Here is a 21,684-nt window from a genome sequence, read left to right as displayed (position 1 = left end):
TTGTTCTGGGATTCAGTGATGAAGAACCTATACATCCTGCATATCTTGCCTATCATTTTGTCCTACTTTACCTATCAACAATGTATATAAAATGGGAAATCATAAATTATATATATATATATATATATATATATATATATATGGAGTATGCCCACTGAGTAATTTATTCTAAATTGTGTACTAGCTAAATGCATTTTAGAAAAGTTTGAATATTGAGTAGCATAGCTTTTTAAAATACAACAATTTGCTTCTGCTTGTTTATCTGAAACAGCATACATTGTCTGATTGCAAAGTGAGTCTTTTAGCCAGTTTTAGTATAATAGAGCTGTCAAGTCAGAAACAAATGCAACCTGTTGTCAGTATGCTGTGTTTTACCTAGAAATAATTTAAGAAGAGTAAATTTGCTGCCAGACCACATTTAATGCATTCCTAATGTGCAGCGAGGCTATGCATTTCCATCTTTCTAAAATTCCATTTTGTATAATCACAAAGGACTTTTTGAGCATAGACAAGTATAAAAATTGTACATGTAGAAGAAAACAAAGAACTTCACAGGAATTGATTGTTGTGAAAACTGTTAGATATAAGAAACCATGCAGGCTCTGCAGCAGGTGTACTTAAATGCAGCATTGCAGACAATGGCTGATCATTGATTTCAGTTTTGATTAGGCAACCTGACTTTGGCAAATAATTTGTATTAATCAACAGTGGCAACTAAAATGACACTGATATAATTATTTGTATATGTATGTATATATATTTAACATAAAGTACATATTTGGTGTAGGCAGATACATTCAGGAATGCTCATAGCATCATGGTAAGGGCAATAACTTGGAAACAAATTAAATTATCATTAATTAGCTTCTGTAATTATTAATTATGATGATGATGTACAATTAGCTGTTTATAATTGTTTAGTCTACGTGCAAGTTCTTGTCTATTGGTTTCAAGAAAAGTGTGTAAAACTATAAACTAAGTGAAGAGGAAGCAAACATGTATATAACACCTCTCTGCTGTGGATGATTGATTGACAAATAAAACGCTGATTGGCCAGTAGCCAGGCAGGAAGTATAGGTGGGGAATAACAGAGAGGAGAATTGGGGGAACAGGAAGGCAGAGTGAGAGAGATGCTGCCGGCTGCAGTCATGACAAGCGAGATGTAAGGTACCAGTAAGCCACGAGCCATGTGGCAACTTATAGAATAATAGATATGGGTTAATTTGAGATATAGAAACTAGGTAACAAGAAGCCTGAGCCATTAGGCCAAACAGTTTAAATAATATAAGCGTCTGTGTGTTTATTTTATAAGTGGGCTGCAGGACTGCCGGGGCTTGGCGGGAGCTGGAGAGAAACTCTCCAGCTTCACCTCTCTCTTTTGATAAACAAAATATGTAAAATGTCCAAGTATTTTAATAAAACTGAAATGTGCTCAATGATAGCAAATTTACTAAATGTTTGGATCTTAGTAATAAACTAATATGAACAAAGTTGTTTTTACTGACTCAGCACTCTTTTGTGAAATTCACTATGCTGACACTCTTTCTTAGACCTGAGTCAAGTTTTAAGCAGGTCTCATGATTTTTAAAATCATCCTTAAACACATTGGAGAAGTCCCAGCAAATGGGTCATTCCTACTAACCAGTAGAAGGACAGAAATAAGACAGAGTAGATAAGCAGCAAACAGCAGGTTCTAATGAGGATGTAGGGTGATGAATATACACCATCTTAGGCACTGCATATGTTACAAATGTTACCTCTGTGATAGATATGTGAATGGGGTATGAAAAACGTGAGAGAATTTTCTAAATCTCAAGCTTTCTCTGAACTGATAGTTGTACAAAAAATTAAAGGCTATTTAAAAATTCAGGTAAGTAAAATTTTTAATGATGATGTTGATTTTCAAATGAATTGTATAAATTTATAATAATACCCAAAATGAGGGTCAGTATATTGTGAGCTCAGCAGCTTTAGATGTTATGTTTCAAACAACATTATACAAAGTTATTAAAATTGTGGTCTGTATCATAAACAAGTGTGATATGATATTTGATTACTATTTCATAATAAACATTTAAAAGTATATATTTATATATGTCACTGAAATTTGTTTTCTTTTATATCCCATTTATTTATTTGAAAAATAGTTTTCTTGTAAATTTGAATAAATTTTTTTTCTGAATGCCATAGGAAGTGCAAAATTTCCTCATTTTCTGTTATTTTTCTTTTTCATTGTCCTGAAATTTCAGGTTATTATAATTGTTACAGTTGATCTAATTCCATCTGATCATAAATGTGCCAATCATTGAAAAATCAACTAAGTAAATTTTTTCATTTAAATTATTTTTCGTTTTTTTTTTTTTTTTTTTTTTTTGGTTTTTCGAGACAGGGTTTCTCTGTGTAGCTTTGAGCCTTTTCCTGGAACTCACTTGGTAGCCCAGGCTGGCCTCGAACTCACAGAGATCCGCCTGGCTCTGCCTCCCGAGTGCTGGGATTAAAGGCGTGCGCCACCACCGCCGTTTAAATTATTTTTCTATGTTGGGGATTGAATTCAAGGCCTCATGCATAATAGGCAAGCAGTCCACCACTGAATGATAGCTAAAGCCCCTAAATTATTTTATGCTTACCATGTTAAAACTTTATTGTATTTTAGTCTAATTTTAAGTAACAGCAAACACTAGCTGTTTCAAGTTCTCATGTGCCTTCAATAGTATTTCAGGAGAAGTATTAAAGTGACTATTTAAAGTAATTTATTCCATTAATTTCCTCTCCAGTGTTAACTCAATATGAAATGTCTTCTGCTCTGAGCCAGATATTGTTTTAGGTTAGAGTTTGAAGAGAATAGACTGGGCTTTCTTATTTCTCTTCCACCTCCTTCTGACATTTCCTTTCTCCTGCTTCTCCAATCCCTAGCTGATTGTGATCTTGCCAAGATCAAATGTTTGGAGAAATACAATAGACAATTGAACACATAGAATGTACAGTCTATGTGTTTGTATGTATGCACGCATATATTTAGGAAATTCCCTCATATTTTTCATACCCCATTCACATATCTACCGCAGATGTAACCTTTGTAACATATGCAGTGCCTAAGATGGTGTATATTCATCACCCTACATTCTCATTAGAACATATATGTGTATGCCAGTGGAGGCTGGAGGACAAGATTGAGTGTTATTTCTCTAGCACTTTTCATCTTTTGTTTGGACGAGGTCTCTTGTTAGCCTGGAACTTCACCACGTGGGCTAGACCAGCTGTCTAGTGAGCTCTCGAGGGCCACCTGTCTCTGCCTCCAATTCCTCCATTCCAGGCATTAGAAGTACATACCATCATACCCGACTCTTTATGTGGGCCCTAAGGATCAAACTGGGAACCTCCCATTTGCAAGACAAACACTTAACTGGCTAATCTGTCTATTGAGTTCCATATTTGTATTCTTAATGGCCACCTGTGAGTCTTTCTGTAGTCTTGATATGTGGATTTTACATCCATCTTCTTACTTCATGCTTGGTTCTGAAGTTCATGCACTTCATAGGAAAGCTCACACATTTAATGTGTATGTGTGTCAACAGGGGAGATTTTTCCATTTTTCTTTCTTCACTATTATGTACACAACTACCTATTTTCATTTCTCTGGGGTAAGTAACCCTGACTCTGAATCTCAGGGTCTCCCAGTAGCAGAGACCAATTTCTAACCTGTGGGATTCTTCTCAGTGCAAGGTCCATCTTCAGGACTAATGTTTTGAGATAGAACTTTCCCTGTAACATCTGCCACTAAGGTACTTTCTTTGGGAATCTAGACCGGAAATGTGTCTTTGGTCTCTGGTGTTGATTTTAGGAACACCTTGTTACAAATCAAGGGGAAGATAGCTCCATTCATCTTAATACCTGTTTTACTGTTTTCACATTCATGAGGATTTGGGGGAGATCTGTATTCCATAGGTCACTACACAGTCACAGACACTTCGGAGGTGCACTGTTTGCAGACACTTTGAGATGTGATTAGGACAGCAACATGACTAAAACCAGATTCACACACTTGTTGTCTTCAAATTAGAGCAAAGCAAGAGCCATCATAATAATGTGACCCAGAAAAGTTGCTTTAAAATATTTAATAATAATGGTAATCAGGAATAGAATTATCAAGGAAACACCAGCCCCATTGTGTTGGTCTACTTCTTTTATTGTCTTTCTCTGTGTCCTGATTCTCAGTTTCTAGGATTAAGCTGCCTCTCTCCTTTCTCTGTCTAGGAAATCCTCTTTACATTTTTCTGTCAGCCTAGACTAAAACCTGCTTTAAAGCCATCTGCAAAACAAATACTTAGCAAAAACTTCACTGACTGAAATGTAGAAAACACTGGATTTTTTTTAAATGTCTTGGATATTTGCAGACACAGTTTATAAAAAGTAGAAAGCACGACCACAAACCTCAAAGGTTTTCTTTCTCTCACTTCTGCTTCTGGGGGGCAGGAAGAGTCACACAGAAAGCAACCGGACTCCATTAGCAATAATAAAACTGACCGGCTTCTTGTAGCTCTGAGACCATTGGCTGCCTTACTAAACTCCTGAGTTACAATCTCCATTCTTCAGACAGGGCTGGAGCCTATTTTATGGTGGTGTTTGAAAGATCAGAGATAATGTACGCATGATGCTGAGCCCCACAGGCTAGTTATCTGCCTTATCAGCCAGCAGCCTATCTGATCCTGGGTAGGGTTGCCATGTTGACTCCTTCTTTTCTAGGGATGTAAAAAATGTTTTCAGTGGAAACACACTTAGAGTTTTCAAAATTACATTGGTACTGCAATTCGATGAAATGGTCCATGGCTCATTAAACATCTCTGAGACTTTACAGCCAGGTCAACCTGGATGGGAACCTGGTTGGGCATGGTGAAGGAGACTTGCCTTTCACATTTAATGAGTCTGTTGTGGAAACAGGAACTTTGTTGGGGGCTGAAAATCTTAGTGGAATATGAACAACAGAAAAAATAAATGGGAAAGTGAAATTGGAATATAACTCTACATACCAAAATAAAACAAAATTCTTTTTTTGTTGTTCTTTTGGACAACTTGATCAGGGAAGGAGAGGGAGAGGGGAAAGTGGTACTACTTAAAGAAAGTAAGCAATGTATTGGCAGATAGTGACTTTAAATTGCACATTAAACTAATCCAGGGCTATGCCTTAATAAAGGCTAGGGCTGGGAATTCTTATGGATTTTCTAGCTCACTGTCAGGACAACATCGAAAGGCAATAAATGTCCTATTACTTACACAAGCTGATAGCTTTCAGAAAATTAGTCACCAATGACCTTTTACCCTTTGTCATGCTCTCCTTCTTGGTAACTGTACCTGATCAGACTCAAATGCAGATCAGTTCACAGTCAATGACTTTTCTAACCTACCTTCAACTTTCAGTGGCTGGAGTATTAGGAAAACATATATTTCTATACATTTATAAATTATACCTTAGGAAGGCACATGCTTCTATGTATTTGTTTTACAAGATATAAAAGTTATTTCTACCAGTTGTTGTGTTAAGTCAAATAAAGTATATTTCATTTTAAGAATAAGACTCACTTCCAACATCTCAGATATGAAGATGGTAATTAACTAGAATTTCTTGATTTTTCTATACATCACAGTAATAATTTGACTTTGTTCTTAGTACTAATACAGCATGGTATGTATGTGGACCAGAATGAGTTGTGAGGGGACAGAGGCCAGAAAGAGCAAGGCTGATCCTAGAAAGGACCAGAAAAGGAGAGACTTTGTGTGATTTGGGGGCACCAAACCTTATATTGAATTATATTGATTAGTTTTCCAGTTAGCAGAGAGACCTCCTCCTGACCCTATTTTCAGGGTCACTAGATCATAATGCAATCTCATGAAGAGGCTGCTGTGCTTCCTCATATTGCCTTCTGAGAAAACTGTGGATTTGAAAATCATCCATCAAAAGCACTCTCATTTTTAATTTTTTTTTAAAATTCTACCAAACAGATGTACATATAAATGGCAAATTCTATGTATAACAACACATGTTGCAACTGGCACAAAATAAAATATAAGAATGTATCAAACCCTTTTTTTCAAAAGCTATTTTAGAAATTGAATCTCAGAAAAAACATTCCATCAGAATTGGGGAAATAAAATGATAGTGCCTGGCAGACAGGTAGCTCTCCTGTAAGATCCAGACCCCTTATAAGGAAAAACTTAATATTTTTTTAAAGTGGGCTTAAGCATACAGCAAGTACTGAATATTAGAGGCATAATAAAATATATGTTGGGTTTACTCAGATACATTTTAATCTTATGTTAAGTATGAAAGAATAGATCACAAACCCAATAATTATGGTCCCATGAATAAGTATGAGCCTAAAGATGCTCTAGGATTCTTTTGGATGTTGGTACAGGTTCAAATCTCTTTTATTCTATAAAATTTTACTTACATGAAATTTCCTGGCTAGCCAATGTTTCAAAGAGGATTTTCTATAATTCACAGAGAGCTAACAGAGAGACAGTTTTCTATCATGTGGACAACTCAAGCATCATTTTCAGCTTTCAACTAATTGGGTTAACATTAGACTCATACATTAACAATCGGTAGCGTGTAGCTGGAGAGTTTTCTCTCCAGGTCCTGCCAAACCCCAGCCGTCCGACAGCCCACTTATAAAATAAACATACAGACGCTTATATTATTTAAACTGTTTGGCCTAATGGCTCAGGCTTCTAGCTATCTAGTTCTTACATCTTAAATTAATCCATTTCTATAAATCTATACCTTGCCACGTGGCGTGTGGCTTACCGGCGTCTTTAAATGCTGCTTGTCATGGCAGCAGCTGGCAGTGTCTCCCTCCGCCTTCCTGTTCTCTCAATTCTCTCTGTTAGTCCCACCTATACTTGCTGCCTGAATACTGGCCAATCAGTGTTTTATTTATGACCAATCAGCAACACATTTGACATACAGACCATCTCTCAGCAGTAGTGTCAATTGATATACAATTGTAGATTCTTGGTAGGATCTATTGTAGCTTTGGGGCCTGCCTTCTTACCTGTTTACTCCATTATGTCTCCCTGTTCTATTTGACTGAAGAGAGCTTCTTTATTCCAACTTAGTCAAGACTGAATTGTCTTCACTAGGATAACCCAACCCCCTAGCTCTGGTCTATGTTAACAAAACAATGCTATCAGTCTTCTTCTGTGTTATCCTCCATGCACACTTACTGCTTGGTTGTAATCTATCTTTTACTTAGGAAAAGATTCTAATGAGTCAGTTCCTCTCTTTACCAAACAGTTACTTCACTCAGCTTGCCTCAGCTTACCCCCTGAGAACTGCTATGGTATGAAATTCCTTCTGTGAATATGGGCCACTCTATAAAGTAAAAATCTCAACCACCTATGTGGGATGGAGATGTTGAAAAGCTAAGTTAGAGAATTGGTAGAACAATAAAATTATGTCAACCTACATTCAGGACTTACATAGTACTCCTAAGCCTTCAAAAGGAATCTCCGTGCACCTGGCTGGCTCTTCCTGCCTCTTTGCCTTCCAGAATCAAGAGATAAAAAAGCACCAATGATTTCTATTTCTTAAAATTCCTTTCATATTACTACCTCCGACATTTCCTCTCAAAAGTGCTTACATATTCCCGACAATATATTTGCCCACAATCAGACAGATTGCAATAATCTAGAAAGTTTGATGTTGCAGGCTAAAAGAGTCACTTGCTCTGATTCCAATGCTACTTTGCATGTGTCTTGTTGTTTTTATTTTTTCATACTGTCATCATAATCCAGAAGGAATAGAAGCAATCCCTGAGTAGTGCTTTGAGTAGATTGTATGTGCACGAAATTCTAAACAGTCTTAGTAAATAAGAAACACAGAGCCAAATACAGAGGTAAATAGCCAAAGAGAGTCACAACTACCTTATCTTACCACCTCGCCACTGTCGCTTCCCCAGAGAGAGTTTCTTCCTGCCTGACTTGTGTTTTTAATTGCCTTTCTGTTCTGCCTTCTCATTGGATCTAAATCCAACCACATGACTTCCTCGTCACTGCCTGTCTATACAGACCTCCAGGTCTCCATGGTTGGTACTGGGATTAAAGGCTTGTCTCACCACACTTGGCTGTGTCCTTGATACACAGAGACTCTGCCTGCCATGTGATCTGATTAAGGTGTGGGCTACTGCTGTTCCTGGCTAGCTATGAGCTCTAATCTCCAGGCAAACTATCTATTAACATACAAATAAAATCACATTTCAGCACAAATAAAATATCACCATAATTGTACATCCTACAGACCACTGAATGGTGATCTAAGGACTCTTCATTTCGGATTTAAAAAGTTGAAACCAGTTACAAGTCTTGCTTGTAACTTCATTAAAAGAAATGGTGAAGAAGAAATGCCAGGTGCTATTACTAATATTGTTGTGTAATTTTTTTGTAGTCATTACCATGTTCTCTTGGATGTCAACTCTAACTCGGTCTAAATCTGAGTGCAACTCTCTGAAAATTTCCCAGCTCCCATGACAATTCTCTAACCCCTTCCCAGTTTAGCAGTTGCAGCTGCTGTAGGTGTGATAGGGATCATCTTCCTTTGGTAGAACAGTCACAGCTTCAAGTGCAGGGTTCCATAGCTACTTTTTTTATACAAAATACTTAAGAATGTCAACACATAAAATCAGTGGACTTGAGGGATAAAATAAAATCACCAACCAATATAGTCACAATTAACTTACATCAAATAGGACTCTTTTTTGAAAGGGGAATCCTTGAACAAAAAAGATAAATTAGGATCAGTTTATGCAGTCACACATAGGGCTGATTTTATTTGATCATTAGTCATTTCTGATGCTCTACTTTTACATGTTAGAGAGCAAATAAATAAAAGACACAAGAGGTGAATAAGACCCTGGACTTCCCATCAACAATCCTATTGTTGACTTTTATAAAAAACCACAATACAGTTTATGTTTTTCATCAAAGTGTATAAAGTTAAATTTCCACTATAATATTAATTCATTTCTTTGTTTCACAAAGCCAGGTAATTAGGGGAAAGCCCAAGATGCTCCAGCCCCACACAAAGAACTACAGCCAACTGAAGAATGCTAAAAGCAGAAGAAATCGTCTTCCCCCAGGGAAGAGCACACTTGTTACTAATTCAATACAAAATGTCAGTCCTGAAAACACGCATCCAAGTAACATTACACAGACTAAGCAGGGAGTATGTGTAGATTTAGGAATATATATAAATATATTTACATGTATAGAACACCAATTAATGAACAAAGAAGTAATGAATTTGTAAGAGGACAAAAGGAGTATATGGGAGATTTGAGGGAGGAAATGGAAAAGAAATATGGTATAATTTTATTATAATCTCAAAAACTAAAAGAATTTAAAATAAATAACTCATGATCAAACATCTGTTCAATTCTGACGCAAGAAATAAACAATTAAGGGGAAAGGTTTAGAATAAGAAATGAATGTTCCTGTAAATACTAGAGAAAAGTTTTTTATAAAAAATATGGCCTTAGCAAGATGCCAAAATACAGCACCACACTACAGTGGTCAGAAAGGTAGGGGATGAAGGAGATGGACCAGGGAACTGGTATATTAAGAAGCAGGGCTTTGGCTATTTTGGGGGGCTCAGGAAGTTCCTGTCATGTTTGCTTCAAATGTCTCTTCCACTACAGATTGTCAAACACTCAGGCAAAACAATGATCATAGCACACCAGTTCCAAAGTCAAGTGTATATAGTGGTTTGAATGAAAATGGCCCCCATAGGCTCATATGTTTGAATACTTGGTCCCCAGTTGTTGGAAAAGTTTGGGGAGGATTGGGAGGTATGGTCTTGTTCAAAGAGTTGTATTAATAGGGGCAACCTTGGAGTTTTCAAAAGACACCTGCCTTTCCCAGTGTGCTCTCTGCCTTCCTTTTATGGTTCAAGATGTGAGCTCTCAGCAGCTTCTCAAGCCACCTGCAGATAGCCTCCACAAACCCTGATGCCTCAAAGCCATAAGCCTCAAATAAACTACTCTATAAACTGCCTCGTTCATGGTGTCTTATCACACCAATAGGAGATACATTTGTGGTTTTGAACAATACCAGCTGTCATATGGAAGACAGTTCTTCTACATATCAAAATCTCACACAAGGGAAAACGTATATTGGTTGAATTAAATCTGTCACCTGAGCTCTTTCTCTGAAGCTATCTGATAAACTGCTCAGCCTTCCAGGTTTTATATTTTGTGCTTCCCACCAGAAGAGAGGGTGGCTGCTGAATGCCAGCATGTTGCATTTGGTGCAAACTGTGCCTTCACTTAAATTCTCAAAATTTCTCTTAGCATACTTTCTTAGTTAAAATGGAGAACTAACAAGTTCACTTGTACCCAGGAGGCACATATCTACAACTTTGTACCTTTCTCCTAGGTTCTGCTTGCTTTTTTGCTCTCCCAGTAATGTCTTCCTTCGAGTCCGTCTTCCTCCAGGACCCTATGGAGACCTCACTAGGGCAACTGAACTCACAGAAGACACGGTCTTTTACATCTTGAATGAGTTTGCTTTGAATTGGTATGCAAATATATCATCATTACAAGCCTACTAAGGGACTGGAATGAGCCTCCTATTCACGGTAACTAATTTATTGGCTGTTACACATGGTGCACAAATGAATGAATGAGAGAGTTCTACATGTGACAATTCATTTTATTTCATGTAAACAGAATAATTGTTATTACTACTCATTCATGTATATATTTATTAAACATGCACTGATTAACTATCTGTGATGTGTGACGCCTGGCAGATTGTGTGTGGTCTCTGAGGCACACTAACTACAAAGTGAAACTGCACTCTAGCCCTGATTTTTAAATGAAGTAAAAGAATTTTTATTTCCTTGAGGTTTCTTATATATATTTTAGCTTTCTAGGGGTGATATGTAATGATTCCCTTTAAAAAATCTGTTCACTTTTATTATTTCAGGCTTGGTTAAAGAAAGAGGCATTTCAATGAAAAGATGCAAAATGGGCAAAGTATATTTTTTTAGGAGCTCTTTTGTTGATACTCTGTTACCTTGAAATACCAACTTTACACATCTTTATCGTCACTTCTCCATTTTCCAAGTAGGCATGATTTTAGTTTAAATTTACAATCTATTAGTAAACTCCAACTTCTTCAAATCTTAACAAAAAATAAGCAGAAAAATAGATTTAAAAAATTGAGTCAACACATTATACAAAATTGAGCTGTATAAATTTAGGAATGCATTTTTAATTACACAGAACACAGCATGATGTTTGAGAAAGTCTCCACAAGTCCACACATAAACACACATGTGAGTGTGTACACACACCAAAATAGTCAAGTCATATAATTTACTTTTAATTCCCAAAGACAAAAATACAAAGATTTAATCAATTTTTACAAATATTTAAGACAACCAGAGAGTGCAATTTTTAGCCAATGAAACCTAATATATATTTATGTTGTATATATTTGGATATCTCTTTATTTTCCTATACTTTTAGTAATTAACACAGTTTTATTTTTAAAAAGTATGGCCCATAATGAATTGAAATAAAAACATACATGGCTAAGGATAGTGATTCCAGATTACTCTCCTTTCTGTGAGAGGCCCTGGTCTAGTCTGTCCTCTGCAGCAAACTGCTAGGCATATAGATGTTGTATACACTTGCAGAAAACAAGATCTCAGAAGGGTTGTGCAATTCAATCAAATTCACAGAGCAAATAACAAATTCAAATCTGCCTTTACTTATTCCACAGTTTACATTCTTTCCTTTATATCATACTACACCCTATTAGAGAAAATCTTGTACACCTATCTACCCACTCTTATAAACCTATCAGCCAAAGAAGACTGTCTTGCTTAGCTAATATTATGTGGAGAGAAAACATCAAGAAGTTCTGCTCATTTTCTTCTAGGGTGTGGCTCAGTGGTCGAGTGCTTGCCTGTTGTGTTTGAGACCCCAGGTTGTATCCTCAGTACCACAAGAGAGCAGGAAGAGGAAGAGAATGAGGAAGCAGATGTGGAGAAGGAGGAGAAGAAGGGGAAAAGGAAGAGGAAAGTGGAGGACAAGGGTCTGGAGACGACGTATATATGTATTTTTTTTTTAACTATCTGAAGACAGACCTTAACACCGAAGGAATAATTTTAAACTGGGCAAGTAAAAGAAATAAATGAGGAAAGTTGAGTGCTGAAATACTCGGAGAGTTTAAGGAGGAAGGAAGAACATGCCGAGATCCAGAAAAAGATGACCTGGTTTCTGAGTGGTTTTGACATTTCACATGGGAGAGGCTTGTACCCTTTGTCTGAAAAGAACTATAAAATTTCAAGGACATTCGTGGTGAGGAACCTCATAGGTGCTGCTTGCTTTTGGCTCTCAAAACATTTGATGACCATCCATGGAAGACCTTATTGATGTTCATACCACATGGAGAACTAAGTTTGGAGTAAAATATAGAATAGTGGCACTGTGCCAGAAAACCTGATGAAAATAAGACCAGGAGGTAACAAGTCAGATGATGTTGCTAAAAATTTGCAAAATGTGTTCAACACTGGTTACTATCCTTATCTAAGGTAATAAATAAAATTACCTAGCACTAACTCTGAGAGCAAGTAAGCTCCCCTGCAAAGAGTCAGTGATTAAGGGAAGGTTTAGAAGGGTTGTACAGATGATACAGTGTTAAGTGCACTCAATGCTCTTGCAGAGGACCACGCTTCAGTTCCCAGCACACACTGTGGCTCACAACCATCTGTAACTCCACTCCCAAGAAACCTGATACCCTCATTTGGCATCTGTGCTTGGGGTACACATGCACACTTGAAGCAAAACATTCCTGCTCATCAAATAAAGATAAGTAAAAAATTAAAAATGAAATATTTAGAGTGCTAGCCATATTAGAACTTCTTTGAATTGCCTTAATGGGCAATTTTGTAGATAATTCACCATTTGAGGTTGCTACTGTGACTGGATTGAAGATTCAAATCTCAGCGATTTTAGGATAAGTCTACATGAAATAGAAGAAGTGTTGATGATCAATTAAATTAATCATAAAATTTGTACATGTAGCCTGCACAATGGTTTACCTGTAATTCTAGCACTTGAGAGACTGGGGGTGACTCGGGAGTTTCAGGCCAACCTGGGCTATGTTGAGACCATGCTTCCATATACAAAAACCAATAACAACACACATACATGAAGTATTTATATGCCAACTTTGAAAATCTTCCTGAATTTACCTTTGTTTTTCAACATGTCATTTCCTTGACTAGAGAAATACATTTCACTCAACCAATTACTGTCTTTGTGGCTTAATAAATACCCCTAATATCTAGCAATAGCTACCATGAATTTTGATATACAGTTCCTAGACCTTTAACTGTTTGCTATTTGATATTGTGTATATTAGACTAATTTTTACAACACTAATGATAAAGCAGTTATCAACTTGGACGTCCAACTTTTCCATATTTGAATCATATATAGTTTTAACTGACAAGATAAACAGATGAATGCCTATCACTTACTGCACAAAATTCCAAAATATGAATGTAAAGTATTAAATATATTACCATTTAAGTACTAATACTTACTTTACAGGAAAATAGAATTTTTCATGCCAAAGTTATCTCACTATACTCCTCTAGTAATTAAACTCAAACAGGGTGGAGAAATTATGTATCTCTCACAAGTGGAAAGTTCATGACTCATAGGTTAATGCTTTGATTGCCTCAGTAACCCCAGACCTTTAGTAGACTGTGTCCTGATATTAGTTTATAAGTCATAAAACATTTTTCATGTGTCAGAAAGTATTATCCAGAGGAGCTCACAGTTATTTGCAGCACCCCTTTTAGTAATCTCTGCTGGTTCAGAAGCCCTCCAATTACAGGGCCCATGTGAGAGATCATTCAGTTGAATTTTGGGCACATTGTGTTGCCTTCTCAAGTCAACTGTCTTTATCACTTGGAAATGTTTCATAATTTTTATTAAAATTATTATGAAAGAACAGCTGAAAAAATAAACAAAGATGTCTGGCTGAATATTAGTGTCATCAAAGAAAAATTGTCTGTCCAGGGGCAACATAATCTAATGTAGCTGCCAAAAAGAACATGTAGATATGAGCATCACCGTTGGAAACTGCCCATGGCCACAAGAAGGCAAGACTCTTTATAACTTTTATAAAGTAGCTGAAAAAAAATAAAAGAATGGAAGTTGTTTTAAATTTTTTAATTATTAATAGATTGATGGTGGAAAACACATTAAGAACAAAGGAAGGGCATAATAATGAAGGCAGAAATAAAGAAAATAAATTACATACTAATAAAATAGTAATCAAAATTACACATTCAGTTGCACTCATAGGCACTAAACTATGGGTATTTTTAAAGATATTGAATAAGAAAATCGTTTATTCCTTATTTACTTTTTGGTCCTAAATTCTCTAAGCATTTAACTGCACCAAATATCAGGAGGATCAGTGAGGGGAATCGGTCTACATGAATGTTATCTTTGACTTGTTCAGGCATTCAATAGACATGAAATCTGTTTCTGACAAAATAATTCTCACTGAAGTCCCAACTATATTTTTTAACTAACCTAAAATCTTTATTATATCAATTTGAACATTTAGAAGTCAAATCAAGATTAGTTAAAATGCATTGAGACATAGATAATTTGATGATTTTTTTCCATTTATTTCCATTGAGGAAATAAAGCTTTACAATTAATAGATTGCACAAATTAAAAAATAATTAATAGAGGCTGAAGAGATGGCTCAGCAGTTAAGAGCATGCATTACTCTTGCAGAGGACCTGAGTTTGGTTCCCTGCACCCATACAACTACCTCTAACTCAGGCTTCATGAGTATCATACACCTCTGACTTCTGCAGGCACCTACACTCATGTGCACATACCCACACACACCCCCAACACTCACAAATACACAGCATAAAAACTTATTTAAAAAAAAAAGAAACACATTCTACTGCACGATGTGCATAAATACAGCCCAGTGTATCCGGCTATTAAAAGTGAGCTGTAAGGGGAACAGGCTGTGTAGACTGTGCAATCCACCCAATGACACCTGGCGTGTGCAATGATTGCTTAAGGGGGACTGTCCATTAGTAAAAGAGGAGTTCCTTTTAGACTTTCACTATTGATTTTCTAACAAGGACACAGTTCAAATGGTGGCAACTGCCCTTGACCACAGGAATAGAGAGTAAAATATGTGAAAAGAAGTTTATCCTTGGAGCGCTCTACGCCAGACGTACAGATTTGATTAGGAAAACACTGCTGATTCAGACTGCTTGTCGTCTGCATGCACTGGCTAAGGCGTGTGTTGTCGAGGACGGATGTAAATTATTGATGAAAAAATTTTAATAAAACAAGTTTTACAAAAGTATTAATGTTTAACAAGCCCTCATTTGCCCTGTTATTCTCAGGACAATAAGGTTCTATATGTAGACAAGCCCCCCCACCCAAATAAAGCAAACTACCATGGTTTGTTGATGCATCCCAAGAATTGGAAACAAAAAGAAACCAAGAATTAGAATTTATTACTGCAAAATTGGCTACAAACTAATAAGAAGACTGTCACATAATTTATGAACTTCTACATATATGTATGTAACATTTAAAAAATTAGATTGGCAATTTGGGATGAGTAGAAAAACACCTTCTATGTCTAGTGCAAAGGAGTAGAATAGTTCACAAATTAAAGCCCTCTATGGAGCAATATAAAATAATTCATTTTGAATATGAACTGGCAATGTGAAATATGTCTTCCCCACCAAGGTAGGATTTTAACTGGTTGCTTGTATCATTAGCACTAAAATTTTAGTGTTTCATTTTGTCAATTACCAGGATAACTGGGCAGCTTTTAGGATACAAAAGGAAGGGCTTAGATCATTTAAAGTATTTTAAAATATATTTAAAATGAATATCTATAATGTTTTGTTAGTTTTGCATTTATTTTCTAAATCCACAGAGCAGTGTTTCTTTAAGAAGTTGAAGTTCCCTGAAAGGCAAAGAAGGGGGCCCATTGGCAGGATCATTTCCCCACCAGGAAGAAGGGTCTCTGAAACTCCTGCTTCATTTGAGAAATTGTGGGAATGTTGCTTGCTAACCTATGCAGCTATGTGGAAGCCAGGTAATACTTTTCCATAACACAGAGCTTCAACTTTAAAAATACAGCCATATAGCAGTGAGCAAATAGTAACCACCAAATAAGATCTCTGTAAATCTTTACATAAGTTTAGTAATTTTTAATATAACAAGATGAAGCAATATTGGCCTCATGTAAGAAAATGATTTACATAAATTTAGCAACATCTACTATGTTTATTGTACATAATTGTTGTGTAACAAATCATTACAACTTCCTGGTGTTAAAATAACTCTGTTACTCCAAAGTTCTGTTGGATCTGAAGTCCTGGATCAAGTCAGCTGGATCCTCTCTTCAAGACCTCATGAGACTGAAGTCAATGAGTCAACTGAATTCATTCTCAATTGGGGCTCAGACTCTTTTCAAGAAGTTTGGTTGGCAGAATTTGATCCATTGACGTTTTAGGACTGTGGCTCTCATGGAAACATGCTCTTTCAATATGTCCTGGAGACTATTCCTGCTGCTTAACATTTCGGAATTCTCTCATTTCAGATCCCTGGAGGCTTTTTTAAGTAGTTCCTCTGATTCAGTCAGCTTCTCCAACCAAGACAGTCTCCCTTTTGTTTAATTTAGAGTGAATTCTTCTGAGATGTTAGCTTTGCCTCTAAAACTCTCTTTACCTTCACCATATAACAAGAATTAAAATAGGAAGTAGCATGTCTACAGGTTTCCTCATGTCTGTGGGAGGAGAGGTGAGGTGTGAATATCCCAAGTTGAAATTATGGAGGGCACTATAGATTTCTGCATGTGTCCTCCTCTGCCCAGGTGTTTGGAAAGCCATTTTCATGGTGAGTTCATAAAGATACAAATTACATCAAACAAATGTACTATTAAGTCAGTGGCATGAATTGCTTAGATTCTCCAGCAGAATGAGCTAGAAATGGTCATTAAAGACTATTGCTGGCATAACTGGATGTCAACATGTAGAAGGCTACAAATAGATCCATATTTGTCACCATGCACAAAACTTAAGTCCAAGTGGATCAAAGACTCAACATAAATCCAGTTACTCTGAACCTGATAGAAGAGAAAGTAGGAAGTAGTCTTGAACGCATTGGCATAGGAGATCACTTCCTAAATATAACACCAGTAGCACAGACACTGAGAGAAACAATCAATCAATGGGACCTCTTGAAACTGAGAAGCTTGTGTAGAGCAAAGGACACGGTCAACAAGACAAAGCGACAGCCTACAGAATGGGAAAAGATCTTCACCAACCCCACATCTGATAGAGGGCTGATATCCAGAATATATAAAGAACTCAAGAAATTAGACATCAAAATACCCAACAGTTCAATTAAGAAATGGGCTATACAGCTAAACAGAGAATTCTCAACAGAGGAAGCTCAAATAGCTGAAAGACATTTAAGGAATTGCTAAACATCACTAATCATCAGGGAAAATGGAAATCAAAACGACTCTGATATACCACCTTACACCCATCAGAATGGCTAAGATCAAAAACACTGAAGACACCTTATACTGGAGAGGATGTGGAACAAGGGTAACTCTCCTCCACTGTTGGTGGGAATACAAGCTTTTACAGCCACGTTGGAAATCAATATGGCACTTTCTTAGAAAATTGGGAATCAATCTCCCCCAAGATCCAGCTATACCACTCTTGGGCATATACCCAAGGAGTGCTCAATCATACCATAAGGGCACATGCTCAGCTATGTTTATAGCAGAATTGTTTATAATAGCCAGAACCTGGAAACAACCTAGATGCCCTTCAACTGAAGAATGGATAAATAAAATGTTGTACATGTTCACAATGGAGTACTACTCAGCAGAGAAAAACAATGACATCATGAGGTTTGCAGGCAAATGGATGGATCTAGAAAAAATCATCCTGAGTGAGGTAACCCAGACTCAGAAAGACAAACTTGGTATGTACTCACTCATAGGAGGATACTAGATGTAAAACAAAGGATGACTAGACTGCTACTCACAACTCCAGGGATGCTACCTAGAAAACAGGACCCTAAGAAAAACACAGGGATCGCCCAATGACAGAGAAATGGATGAGATCTACATGAGCAAACTGGACATGAGGGGAGGTAATGAAGGGCAAGGGTCAAGGTAAAGAGAGCTTAGGGGAGCAGGAGATCCCAGCTGAATCAAGAACAGAGAGAGAGAACAAGGAAAAAGAGACCATGATAAATGAAGACCCCATGGAAATAGGAAGAAGCAAAGTGCTAGAGAGGTCCCCAGAAATCCACAAAAATACCTCCACAATAGACTATTGGCAATGGTCGAGAGAAAGCCCGAACTGACCTACTCTGGTGATAGGATGGCCAAACACCCTAACTGTCGTGCTAGAAATCTCATCCAATGACTGATGGAAGCAGATGCAGAGATCCACGGCCAGGCCCCAGGTGGAGTTCCAGGAATCCAATTGGCAAGAAAGAGGAGGGATTGTATGAGCAAGAATTGTTGAGACCAAGATTGGAAAAATTACAGGGACAAATAGCCAAACTAGTGGAAACACATGAACTATGAACCAATAGCTGAGGAGCCCCCAACTGAATCAGGCTCTCTGTCTAAGTGAGACAGTTGATTAGCTTGAACTGTTTGGGAGGCACCCAGGCAGTGGGACCAGGACCTGTCTTTAGTGCATGAGATGGCTGTTTGGAACCTGGGTCCTATGCAGGGACACTTTGCTCAGCCTGGGAGGAGGGGACTGGACCTGCCTGGACTGAATCTACCAGGTTGGAGCTGAATGCCCAGGGGAGTCCTTGCCCTGGAGGAGATGGGAATGAGGGGGTGGGCTAGGGGGAGTGTGTGTGGGGGGGCTGGAGGAGGGTGAACAGGGAATCCATGGCTGATATATAAAATTAAATCAAATTATAAAATAAAAAATAAAAACTATCGAGAAGTGAAGAAATGTAAAGGACTTGGGAGTTATGAGTAGTCCAGTAAAATGTAATATTTTCCTAGTTAAAACATCTTTGCTTTGTTAAGAGGATCAGAACTAGATGATTTACATGTCTAGTCACTTAATGCCATAAAGGAGTCAATCAGACTTCCGGTTATGTGATTCATGATAGCAGAATGACTGCCTTTTTATTTGTAAGTGCAGAACACCTGCAGTGATGGGATATATTCCTACTGTTCTATCTATCAAGGGCCTCAGTGCCAGGTTCACCCTTTATGACCGCATTGTGAAAATGAAGCTGAGCCCTTCGACTGAGCCCTTTATTTTTCTTTTGTCTTCTTGTTTTAAGGTTTTATCGATAGTCTTCTGGGGAATTATCACTGTAGGCTGAGATATTGCTTTCCAGCTCTGACTTAGTCTCCTCCCTCCCTCCCTCCCTCCCTCCCTCCCTCCCTCCTTCCCTTCTCCCTCCCTCCTTCCTTCCCTCCCTCCCTCCTTCCCTTCTCCCTCCCTCCTTCCTTCCCTCCCTCCCTCCTTCCCTCCTCTCTCCCTCCCTCTCTCCTCTCTTCCTCCCTCCCTCCCTTCCTCTGTCTCACTACAGCACAGATGTATTCTTCAGCACCAGGATCCTTGAAGCTTTTCCAGTGCCCAGCTCCTGCAGAACAGGATAGCCACCAGAATCCAGAGGCCACTCACTCTTTGCCTTGGGCTCCTTGTGGATAGCTTTACTTACTGCTCCAGGTGGGAACTACAGTGCTGTTTGGTGAACCAGGCTCTGCTTTCTTCAGTAGAGTCTCTTTGCTAAGACCCTTAACAAAGAATCAGGGGCTCTCCCTTGGGAGCCCTATTCCACTGTTGGTGGTGGTAGTTACTCCATCAATATTCATTTGAGTTCCCATGTATCATTATTAACCAACTGGTCATTGTTCTAACTTCCTATTACAGCTAATAATTCTTTATATTGTTTTCCCTACTCTAATCCCTATGAATTGTCTCTATTGGCTACAATAGGATGTACCTTACAATTACCTGGTGCCTAAAAAGATTCAAATTGATCTCCCATTTCCCGCACTGACTCAGCTTTTCACTGAACATCTATTAGGTATTGCATCTGTGTCAACTACTGAGGATATAGCAAATAGCATATAAACAAGCTCCATCCTTATCTTTAAGCAAGTTCAATCTCGTGAACACAAATAGAACATCAAGACAGAGTCTGCTTAGTTCTGACAGAGGCATAGCACATACTGTCCCCTCAGGAGAGGGGACAGGATGCTAGAAAGTCTACCGTAAGTTAGGTGGGTAGGCATCCCCCTCCTGCAGAGGCATGTGCACCAAAAGTAAAGGCAGAGGAAGGAAGTTTCAAAGAGGGATGTAAAGAAAGCTTGTCTTAGAAAGATGTTCTGAGCTTTTGTGCAGACATGGTAAGCTTTCCGAACTGAAGTTATGTTAGCTGCAATCACCCAAACGTTCTGAGAACTTGAGCATTTATTAGTTTCCTGACAATTTTTCCCTAAGACTATAAAACAAAATCAGACTCTTTAATCAAGTTATCTGAGCTTTCCCTCTTTGCATCCTATCAATTCCACAAATGTATGTTCTGCCTAGGAAAACGTTAGAAGGAAGGGCTTGCTCTAAGTTTCTTTTCAAAACTTTGTTCCATATACAAAATTAGGTAGAATTTGGGGAAATGGCATCAAACTAGACCTCTAATTTATTTGAGACCTCTCAGATGTCAAAGGCTCGTGCTTTCACTCATGTATCAATCATTAACTGTCTGTCCTTGCCTCATCTATTTGAGTCCACAAAATTTTTCTCAATAAAGACCTATTTCACAATTTTTTATTTTATATATCTCTAATAGAAGTCTCTGTGCCATACCTCCTTTCAGGTCACCTTAGAGTGAGCTCACAGTCCTTACCCAACCGTAGCAAAGACCAGTGCAAGAATAATCAGATAAAAATAAACCTTGCCATTTGTGTCTACAGATGCATCCCTTAAGGTAGCTAATTTGGCCAGCAATAATGTCTTTTATTGCTTTTATTTTGACTTTACTCTTCTCTCAGATCCAAAGTTTGAGCTGTCATTTGTAATATGATATCAGAGATTATAAATATGCATGGATGTATCTTAAATAGTAAATATTGTGGTAGGTACAATAGTTTATTTCAGATTAACTTAAATTAGCATGCAGAGCCGGGCAGTAGTGGCGCACGCCTTTAATCCCAGCACACGGGAGGCAGAGGCAGGTGGATCTCTGTGAGTTTGAGGCCATCCTGGGCTACCAAGTGAGTCCCAGAAAAGTCGCAAAGCTACACAGAGAAACCCTGTCTCGAAAAACCAAAAAAGAAAAAAAAAATTAGCATGCAGAATACCCTATCACATAGTCTTACAGATGAAAACTAAGACAGAGTGTGAAAACTGGAATCTGAACAGAAATTTTTTTAATTTTATAAAATATTCATTGATCATATGCTTTTCTTTCTCCCAGCTCTTCCTGATCTTTCTCATTTCCTACCCACCCCACAGTGTATTCTTTCTCTCTGTGTCTGTCTGTCTGTGTGTGTGTGTGTGTGTGTGTGTGTGTGTGTGTGTGTGTGCTTGTTTAACTTCTGGCAAAAAGAGTC

The sequence above is a fragment of the Peromyscus californicus genome, unplaced genomic scaffold (genome assembly GCF_007827085.1).
Source record: "Peromyscus californicus insignis strain IS unplaced genomic scaffold, ASM782708v3 Scaffold_9__1_contigs__length_137607984, whole genome shotgun sequence".
In the NCBI taxonomy this organism is placed as follows: Eukaryota; Metazoa; Chordata; class Mammalia; order Rodentia; family Cricetidae; genus Peromyscus; species Peromyscus californicus.
This window is presented reverse-complemented; position numbering follows the sequence as displayed.